General features: G+C 50.8%; 1 long non-coding RNA gene across 1 annotated transcript; it reads right to left on the bottom strand.

The window, feature by feature from the left end:
- Nucleotides 1-1,501: 1,501 nt before the first annotated feature.
- On the bottom strand, nt 1,502-4,990 carry LOC118705696. Its single transcript, XR_006740063.1, has 3 exons — nt 4,213-4,990; nt 1,978-3,695; nt 1,502-1,863 (listed from the first exon to the last, which is right to left on the bottom strand). It is a non-coding gene; the product is annotated as an uncharacterized LOC118705696 (long non-coding RNA).
- Nucleotides 4,991-9,046: the final 4,056 nt, after the last annotated feature.

Here is a 9,046-nt window from a genome sequence, read left to right on the forward strand (position 1 = left end):
CTAGAACAGACATATAGATCCCGGCAATCGAATCGAGAACCAAGATATCAACCCAAATCACTATGCTCAGTTAATATTTGACAAAGGAGGCATGAATATACAATGGAGTCAAGACAGTTTCTTCAATAAATGGTGTTGGGAAAATTGGGCAGACACATGCAAAAGAATGAAACTAAATCACCAACTTACACCATACACAAAAATAAACTCAAAATGGATGCAGGTCTTAAACATCAGATGGGAAACCATAAAAATACTAGAAGCATCCACAGGCAGCAAAATCTCAGATGTATGCCAAAAGAACTTCTTCACTGATACTGCCCCTAGGGCAATGGAAGCTAAAGAGAAAATAAACAAATGGGACTACATCAAAATAAAAAGCTTTTTTACAGCAAAAGAAACCATCAACAAAACAACAAGAAAGCCCACGGTGTGGGAGAACATATTTGCAAATGTTACCACTGATAAAGGTTTAATCTCCAACATCTACAGACAGCTGATACAACTAAATAAAAGGAAGGTGAATGATCCAATTAAGAAATGGGCAATGGACCTAAATAGAATATTTTCAAAAGAAGACAGAAGGAAGGCCAAAAGGCACATAAAAACATGCTCAAAGTCACTAATTATCCGAGAGATGCAAATCAAAACAACAATGCGGTACCATCTCACACCTGTCAGAATGGCCAACATCAACAAATCAACAAACGACAAGTGTTGGCGAGGTTGCGGAGAAAAAGGAACCCTCGTGCATTGCTGGTGGGAATGCAGACTGGTGCAACCACTGTGGAGAACAGTGTGGAATTTCCTCAAAAAACTGAAAATGGAACTCCCATTTGATCCAGTAATCCCACTCCTAGGAATATATCCCAAGAAACTAGAAACACCAATCAGAAAGGATATATGCACCCCTATGTTCATAGCAGCACAATCTACAATAGCCAGAATTTGGAAACAGCCTAGGTGCCTGTCAACAGATGATTGGATCAAAAAACCATGGTACATCTACACAATGGAATACTATGCTGCCATAAAAAAGAAGGAATTCTCATCATTTGCAGCAACCTGGATGGAATTGGAGAACATCATGCTGAGTGAAATAAGCCATCAATGAAAGAGAAACACCACATGACCTCACTCATTTGTGGATAATAAAGATCATTATAAACTGATGAACCAAAAGATAGATACAGAGACAGTAAAGCAAAAAGCAGATTGTCAAATTTCAGCGGGGAGGGGAGGAGGATCTGGAGGAGATAATAGATCAACTGAAGGACTTGTATACATGCATATAAGTACAACCAATGGACATAAAGCTCTGGGGAGGGAGGGGATGTGTGGGAGGGAGGGACGGGGGAAAAATAAAATAAAATAAAATAAAATAAAATAAAATAAATAAAAATAAAAGATATATGAAAAATAAAAATAAAAAAAAATATTTTAATAAGTAACAGCAAAAAAAAAAAAAAAAAAAAAAAAGGAATAGTAAAGTGTATTGGATAAGTTGGAGCCAAGAAGACAGGACTTCTACCTAGGGGGAATCAGGCAGCTTCCCTTTAAGGGACTGTTCAGCCTGTAGGATGCTATTGGAGAACTGGATTTGGGCCTCCTGGGCCATGACATATCCCGGGAGATGTAGATGGTCCCTGAAGGGGTGGGGCTCCAACCATTCCAATACAGTTTTCCCATAACGCCCGCAATCCATCGCTGGTCCCAGGGATCCCGGACCCTGATGTTGAAGGTCCCGTCCTTCCAGAGAAAGGGGCCAGACCTGACCTCTTTGTAGGCATCATGGATGACACAACCTGACCAGCGGAAACCCCCATAGGTGTTGACTTCTTGATTACACCTGTCCGGGTTCCGCTGGTCGTAAGCAAAGCAGGCATATGGTCGGCCACCGTTGGACACTGACTGGAGGTTGACAGCAATCAGGATCTCTGCCTGGCATCCGACCAGAGGGCAGTCCTGAGATCCTACCTGCCGGTGACTTGTGTGCTGTCCTGGTCATAGGTTTCACGGACCTTGAACCTCCACACATAAGCAGGTGGGGGGGTGAGTGTAGGTTGCCCAAGGCTGGGAGGAGAAGGAGGAGAGGGAGGGCCACTAAGGCGAACCTTAGTGGGGCCCAACACCTCACATTTATAGAAGTCATGCTGCTCCGGGGTCCTCTTGAGTCTGAAGAGGTGATGCCACAATGGATCACCAAGTAGTTTGGCTGTGGTGGGGGTTGTAAGGATGACTGTGTGAGGTCCCGTCCACCTGGGCTCCAAGGCCTTCAGATGTAGATTCTTAAGGAGGACTGAGTCCCCTGGCTGGAGGGCTGGTACTCAGGAGCCTTGGTCAGCTGGTTCTGGCCTGGGCAGAAACCTGTCAGCATGTTCCCGGAGCAGCTGCCTGAGTAGGAGACAGGTATGGAAGATAAGTAGCCAGAAGAGGAGGGTCAGTAGGGAGACAATGGTTGAGCAAGAAGGGTCTCCCAAATAGGAGTTCAAAAGGGTTTAAGAAGGTGGGGTTCCTTGGTGTAGCCCGGATTCTGGTCAGGGCCATGGGCAGGAGATCCGGCCAGGAGCTGCGAATTTCTAGAGAGTTTTGTTAGATGGTCTTTAAGGAGGCCATTGGCCCTCTCAACCTTACCTGATGATTGTGGGCTGTAGTGTATGAGCAGTTTCCAGGAGATGCCAAGTGAGGTACCAACCTGCTGAATGACCCTTGATATAAAAGCTGGGCCATTGTCTGATTGTATGGAGTTGGGGAGCCCGAACCTAGGGATTATATGTGTTATTAGGGTCTCGGCCACAACCTCAGCAGTTTCCTTGCGGGTAGGGAAGGCCTCTACCCACCCTGTCAGCATGTCTACCATGGTGAGCAGATATTTGGTCTTCTTGTGGGGAGGCATATGGGTGAAGTCTACCTGCCAGTCCTGTCCTGGGAGGTGTCCCCTCATTTGATGGGTAGGAAAGTTGGGGCGCATTCCTGGGGTGAGACAGCTGCACACGTGGAGCAAGAGGAGCAGGCACTCGTGACTGCCTCTCGCAGTGTGGGCGAGGTGAAGAGGGGTTCTAGGAACCTCCAAAGCGCCAGCGGTCCAGTGTGCAAGACTGGTGGACCTGCTGGGCAATGGTCCCTACCTGAGCCTTGGGAAGGGCGATCTTGTTATTTATGAAGATCCATCCCTCAGGACCAGAAGAGCCTCCCCGTTGTAGGAGTTTATTCTTTTCTTCTGTATACTGAGGGGTAATGGAGGGAAGGGAAAGGAACAGGACCAGGGCTGGGGACCCTTCACCCTGAGTTAAGCCTCTGGCCACCGCGTCTGCTCTGGTGTTTCCCTGCGAAACCATCAAGGAGTCAGTCTGATGGCCTTGGCAGTGCACGATGGCTACCTGGGAGGGAAGCTGTAAGGCATCAAGTAAGCGGGTTATGAGTCTAGCATTAATAATAGGTGAGCCTTTAGTGGAGAAAGCCCCTCTCCCTCCAAATAACCACGTGGCAATGGGCTATCAGAAAGGCATAGTTAGAGTCTGTATATATGTTTACCCTCCTCCCTTTGGCCAGATGCAGGGCCCTGGTCAGTGCAATAAGCTCAGCCTTTTGAGAGGTGGTACCCTCCGGGAGCCGGGCCTTCTCCAGGGTCCACTCGAGCATTACTACTGCATAGGATGCTTTCCGACGTCCTTGGGGGTCTAGACACGAGCTTCCTGTTACGAAGCGAGTTCCCCAAGAGATGAACCACAGGAGCCAATTTGATTAAGCATGCAAGAGTTTATTACAGATTCGAATCCATAATCTGGCTGACACAGCAGCCGGCAAAACACCCAGGTGAGAGCCCGAATGGAGGGGCAGTCCCTCCTCTTATACCTCTTTTTCCCCACCACTCCCACCATGGGTCTGTCACTCCCAGATTGGCCCCTCAGGACAAAGACCTGGCCTTCCCCAGCTATTTCTCAGGTAGTTTACACAACCTGGCCTGTTTTTCCCTCAAGCAGAATGTCTGTTCTGACTTCAAACAGAAGTGCAGGATGCTGCTGTTTTGATGACGCCAATCTCCTAGCCAGGTCTGGAGGGAGGTCTGCATATCTTACTACAAAGGAATTCCCGGCACTGAGTTACAACTGACTTTATTTTTTTTTTTTTAACTTTTCCCCCCTGGCCTGGTCTGTCTCCAGAGTCCTTATCTCTTGGGCAGACGAGGCCAACCGTCACACTTCCATCCACAAACAGAGTTAAGTCAGGATTAGAGAGAGGGATATCTGAGAGTCCCTCCTGAGGTTGAGTGAGAGCCTCGACGACCTCGGGGCAGGAGTGCATTGCCATCCGTTGGGTGGAGGCAGCAGGAAGGAGAGTGGCTGGGTTCAGGGCTGGGGACTGGGTTAGGGAGATGTCAGGACTCTCAAGGAGCAGGAGATGGAGTTCCTGCATGAGAGAGGGGGCAAGGAGAGATAAGGATCAGTGGGACAAAAGATCCTGTACTCTATGGGCGGAGAAGACCAGTAAGGGTTGCTGGAGGCAGATCTTCTGGGCCTCCTTGGTGAGAGCAGCTGCTGCAGCCAGAGCCCAGAGTCAGGGCTGCCATCCCCGAACTGTGGGATCAAGCTGTCTGGACAGGTAGGCTACTGGGGTGAAGGCTGGCCCTAGGGGCTGGGTGAGGACCCCCATGGCTATTCCCTGTTTCTCATCAGTAAATAGTTGGAAAGGCTTAGAGATGTCCGGGAGAGAGAGGAGGGGAGATGCCAGAAGGGCATCCCGGAGCTTAGAAAAACCCTGGGGAACGAGGGAGGGTGAAAAGAGGGGTCTATTGGTGTTTCTTTAGCGGCCTGGTATAGAGGCTTAGCTAGGAGAGCAAAATTTGGGACCCAATGGTGGAAGAATCCTACCAGCCCTAGAAAGGACAAGATCTGTTCCGCAGAAGTGGGAGGCTGTAGGTCTCATATCGCCTGTGCTCTGTCAATTGTCAGTCCTTGGGAATTGGGAGTCAGACAGATCCCTAAGTAAGTGACAGGGCCGACAGTTGCGCCTTGGCAGGAGACACACGGTATCCTTTGTCCACCAGAAGGTTGAGGAGGTCAGCTGTCTGCCTTCGAGAAACGTCTAAAGAGGGGCTGCAGAGAAGGAGATCATCTACATACTGAAGAAGAGTGCTGGGTTCTAATGAGCATTGTTGGAGATCTCTGGTTAAGGCCTGGCCAAACAGATGAGAGCTGTCTCTGAATCCCTGGGGCAGAACTGTCCAGGTAAGTTGGTGGGATACCTGCTCATCTGGGTCCTCCCAAGTGAATGCAAACAGATGGTAAGAGTCTGGATCCAGAGGGATGGTAAAGAAGGCATCTTTGAGGTCAAGGGCAGAAAAGTGGGTAGTACCAGCTGGTACATGGGAAAGGAGAGTGTAAGGATTGGGGACCACCGGGTGGATGGGGACCACAGCTTCATTGATTAATCAGAGGTCCTGCACCAGCCAGTAGGTCCCATCCGCCTTCCTAACGGGGAGGATGGGGGTGTTGCAGGGAGAGTCGATAGGTATGAGGAGACCCTGCCCCAGAAGCCAAGTAATGAGAGGTTTGAGACCTCGGTGATGAGTTAGGGAGATAGGAAACTGGGGATGGGAGAGAAACGAGGCGGGGTCCTTAAGTCTGATCCTCACCGGGGTATGGTGCCTAGTAACCACCGGGGTAGAGGTGTCCCATGCTTTTGGGTTGACAAGGGACGCAGGCAGTGGGGGATCAGTGTTCCCGGGAAGGGAGGGAGCCAGGAGCGGAAGAAGCAGGGAGGCTGAAGGACTCTGAGTGAGCTGCAGAGTGGCCCCTAGTTTGACGAGGATATCTTGTCCTGAAAGGGGTACAGGGCACGAAGGCATGACTAGGAACGAGTGAGTTATAGAGCTATTGTCGAGGAGACAGGGAAGGGGCCCTGTGGCCAGTGGGCAGGCGGATTTGCCATCAATTCCCATGACTGAGATTGGGGAAGGGAAAAGTGGCCCAGAAAAAAGAGGGCAAGTCAGAAAAGGTAGCCCCCCTTATCGATCAAAAAGGAGATCATTTTACCCGCTACCTGGAGCTTTACCTGAGGCTCAGTGAGGGTGATGGGGGCTCAGGAGTCCGGGCATCTTCCGTCGGCCAGTCCCAGCATAGCCAGCGGCGGGTAATGAGCTGGAAGGATGCGGAAGGCCCTTGGCTTTTCCAGGGACAGTCACTTTTCCAGTGGCCGCTTTGACCACAGGCTGGCCAGGGCTTGGTCAGAGCATGGGGTTGTGGGCATCCTTTAGCCCAGTGACCTTCATTCCCGCACTTGAAGCATCCTCCAGGTGGCGCTCGTCTTCTTGTTGCACCCCCATCACGCACAGCCCCCCTAGGACCATGCACAGCTGCCGGCCTTAGGGCTGCTACCAAGGCTTGGGTTTGCAGATTCACCTTTTGTCGAAGGCGGGCCTCCCGATCTGATTCCGCCTGCTCTTCTCGGGCATTGAACACCTTAAATGCCATATTCATCAGATCCCGGACAGGAGTCTGAGGGCCATCTTCTGCATTTTTAAACTTTTTTCGAATATCTGGGGCTGACTGCAAAATGAAGTGAGTGGCTAGAACAGTTGCCCCGACTGGGGACCCAGAGTCCAGGCGAGTATATAAGGTCAGAGCCTCCGTCAGCCTGTTGAGGAAGACTGCGGGGTTCTCATCTGGTCCCTGAGTAACTTCCCTCAGCTTGTCCCCTTGTGGGAGACGGCATGGAGGCCCACTATTAGGCATTGGAGTATCTGGTCTCGACCTCGGCGCCCGTCTCGCCCTTCGGGGTATCTAGTTGGTACTCCCAGCCCAGTTCCTGACGAGGAACGGCCTGGGCCCCCACTGGCATAGAGGCGTCTGTAAGGTGGATCTGATCTGCGTGGTCCGTTGCCGCTCCTAAGACTCTTTTCCTTTCATCTGATGTTAGGGTGGACGAGAGAATGACATGGATGTCATGCCAGGTGAGGTCATAGGCCTGAGAAAGGTATCGAAATTCCTGGTGGGGTTGGTGGAAAAAGACCCCAGCCGCTTCTCAATCTGGGAGACATCCGACAGAGAGAAAGGAACATGAACCCTGACCACGCCCTCAGCCCCCGCAACTTCCCTGAGGGGGCAGAGGAGAGGAGGAACCCAGGAGCGGGTGTGCCTGCTGACTGGGGAAGCAGGCGGGGGTGGGAGAAGGGGAAGGTCAGCAGGTAAAGAAGGTGGCTTTGGGGAGGGGGTGGCGGAGGGAGGTCTGGGAGTGAGGATGGTGGAAGGGAGGAACCTGACTGCAGGGCAGAAGGAGGCAGGGCGATAGGAGCCTGGTCGTGGGGAGGCGGGTGAGAAAACTGGGGGCAAGGAGGTGGGCGAGTTGGAGGGGAGTAAAGATTCTCAAGGGGTTCAGATAAGGCAGAAAGTGGAGAGGTGTCGGTAGGCAGTGGGAGTTTCTCCTGAGCTAGGAGAACCTGGGCAGTGGAATAAGAGGAGCAAAGGGAGGGATGGGAGTGCAGACAGAAAAAGGCCTGGACATATGGAACCTCCAGCCACTTCCCAGCTCATTGGCAGAAGTTGTTGAGGTCAGTCAGAACGTTAAAATCAAAAGTCCCATGTTCAGGCCATTTTGACCCGTTGTCCAATTCATACTGAGGCCATGCCACGTTACAGAAGTAAATGAGGTGTTTAGGATGCAGATCCTGGGACAGGCCTCGCTTAGCCAGATTGGGGATGAGACCCCCGGTGGGGTCTTTGGACCTAAGCTCGGTGTTTGGTTGCCCATTTTGACACCTAGGGACAGTAGCAGAGGCCCAAGGATTGGCGTCCCAATCTTTGGGGCATGGCTACGGAGGGCCAAAAGGCCGGAGAGCCAAAGGGGGGGTGAGCGTCTTCGCCCAGGGCCCTTAACTGAACCTCCCTGGGAGGCCTGGAGGGCAGAGCCCAGAGGCAAACTCAGACAGACAGAGAAGCCGGAAGAATGACCCTAGAAATCAATAGGGACTGGGGCTTAACCTCTGACTCTGGCGCTACCGAGCTGGAGAGAAATCTGAGGGTTTCTGAGCCACGGGGTCACCCCAGACCGGGAAAGGTCCCACAGGGCACTTACCCCTTTCCTGGTTTCGCAGCAAGATGTAAGGTCCCAACTGAGAGATTTGTGATGCAGAAGCAAGACACGAATCCAGGCGATTAACAGGGAAGAGGTTGTAATCTGCACTCCCGGGTGAAGCTCGCTGGTCCGAGGGTGGGCCAGGGAAGTTTGCGCCAAAAGGCGGCATAGGTACTTCTTTTATACAGCTGTTTAGGGAGGGGAGGGCGGAGGGCATGAGAGGGGTGGAATTCCTGCTTCGGGCCAGGGGTCTAGGAAGGCCCTAGGAAGGTGCCTGCTAGCCAGCTTTGTCACCATCCACCTAGCAGATGGTTGTATCGGCTCTGGGCTTCCCCCCAGCCTCGACTTAACACAAACAACAAGTGCTGGTTAGGATGTGGAGAAAAAGGAACCCTCATGCACTGCTGGTGGGGATGCAGACTGGGGCAGCCATTATAGAAAACAGTATAAAGTTTCCTCAAAAAACTAAAAATGGAACTCTCATTTGACCTAGTAATCCCACTTATAGGAATTTATCCTAAGAAACCAGAAACACCAATCAGAAAGAATATTTGCACCCTTATGTTCATAGCAACACAATTCACCATAGCTAAGATTTGGAAATAGCCTAAGTGCCCATCATCAGATGAGTGGGTTGAAAAATGGTGGTACATCTACACAATGGAATACTATGCTGCTATTAAAAAACAAAAACAAACAAACAAAAAAACAACTCTTACCATTTGCAACAATTTTTAAAATATATTTTATTGATTTTTACAAAGAGGAAGAGAGAGGAATAGAGAGTTAGAAACATCAATGAAAGAGAAACATTGATCAGCCTGCCTCCTGCACACACCCCATTGGGGATGTACCCACAATCAAGGTACATGCCCTTGACCGGAATCGAACCTGGGACCCTTGAGTCTGCAGGCTGATGCTCTATCTACTGAGCCAAATCAGTTAGGGCTGCAACAATTTTGGTGGACTAAGT

Source organism: Pipistrellus kuhlii, unplaced genomic scaffold (assembly GCF_014108245.1).
Source record: "Pipistrellus kuhlii isolate mPipKuh1 unplaced genomic scaffold, mPipKuh1.p scaffold_m20_p_5, whole genome shotgun sequence".
NCBI classification, from domain to species: Eukaryota; Metazoa; Chordata; class Mammalia; order Chiroptera; family Vespertilionidae; genus Pipistrellus; species Pipistrellus kuhlii.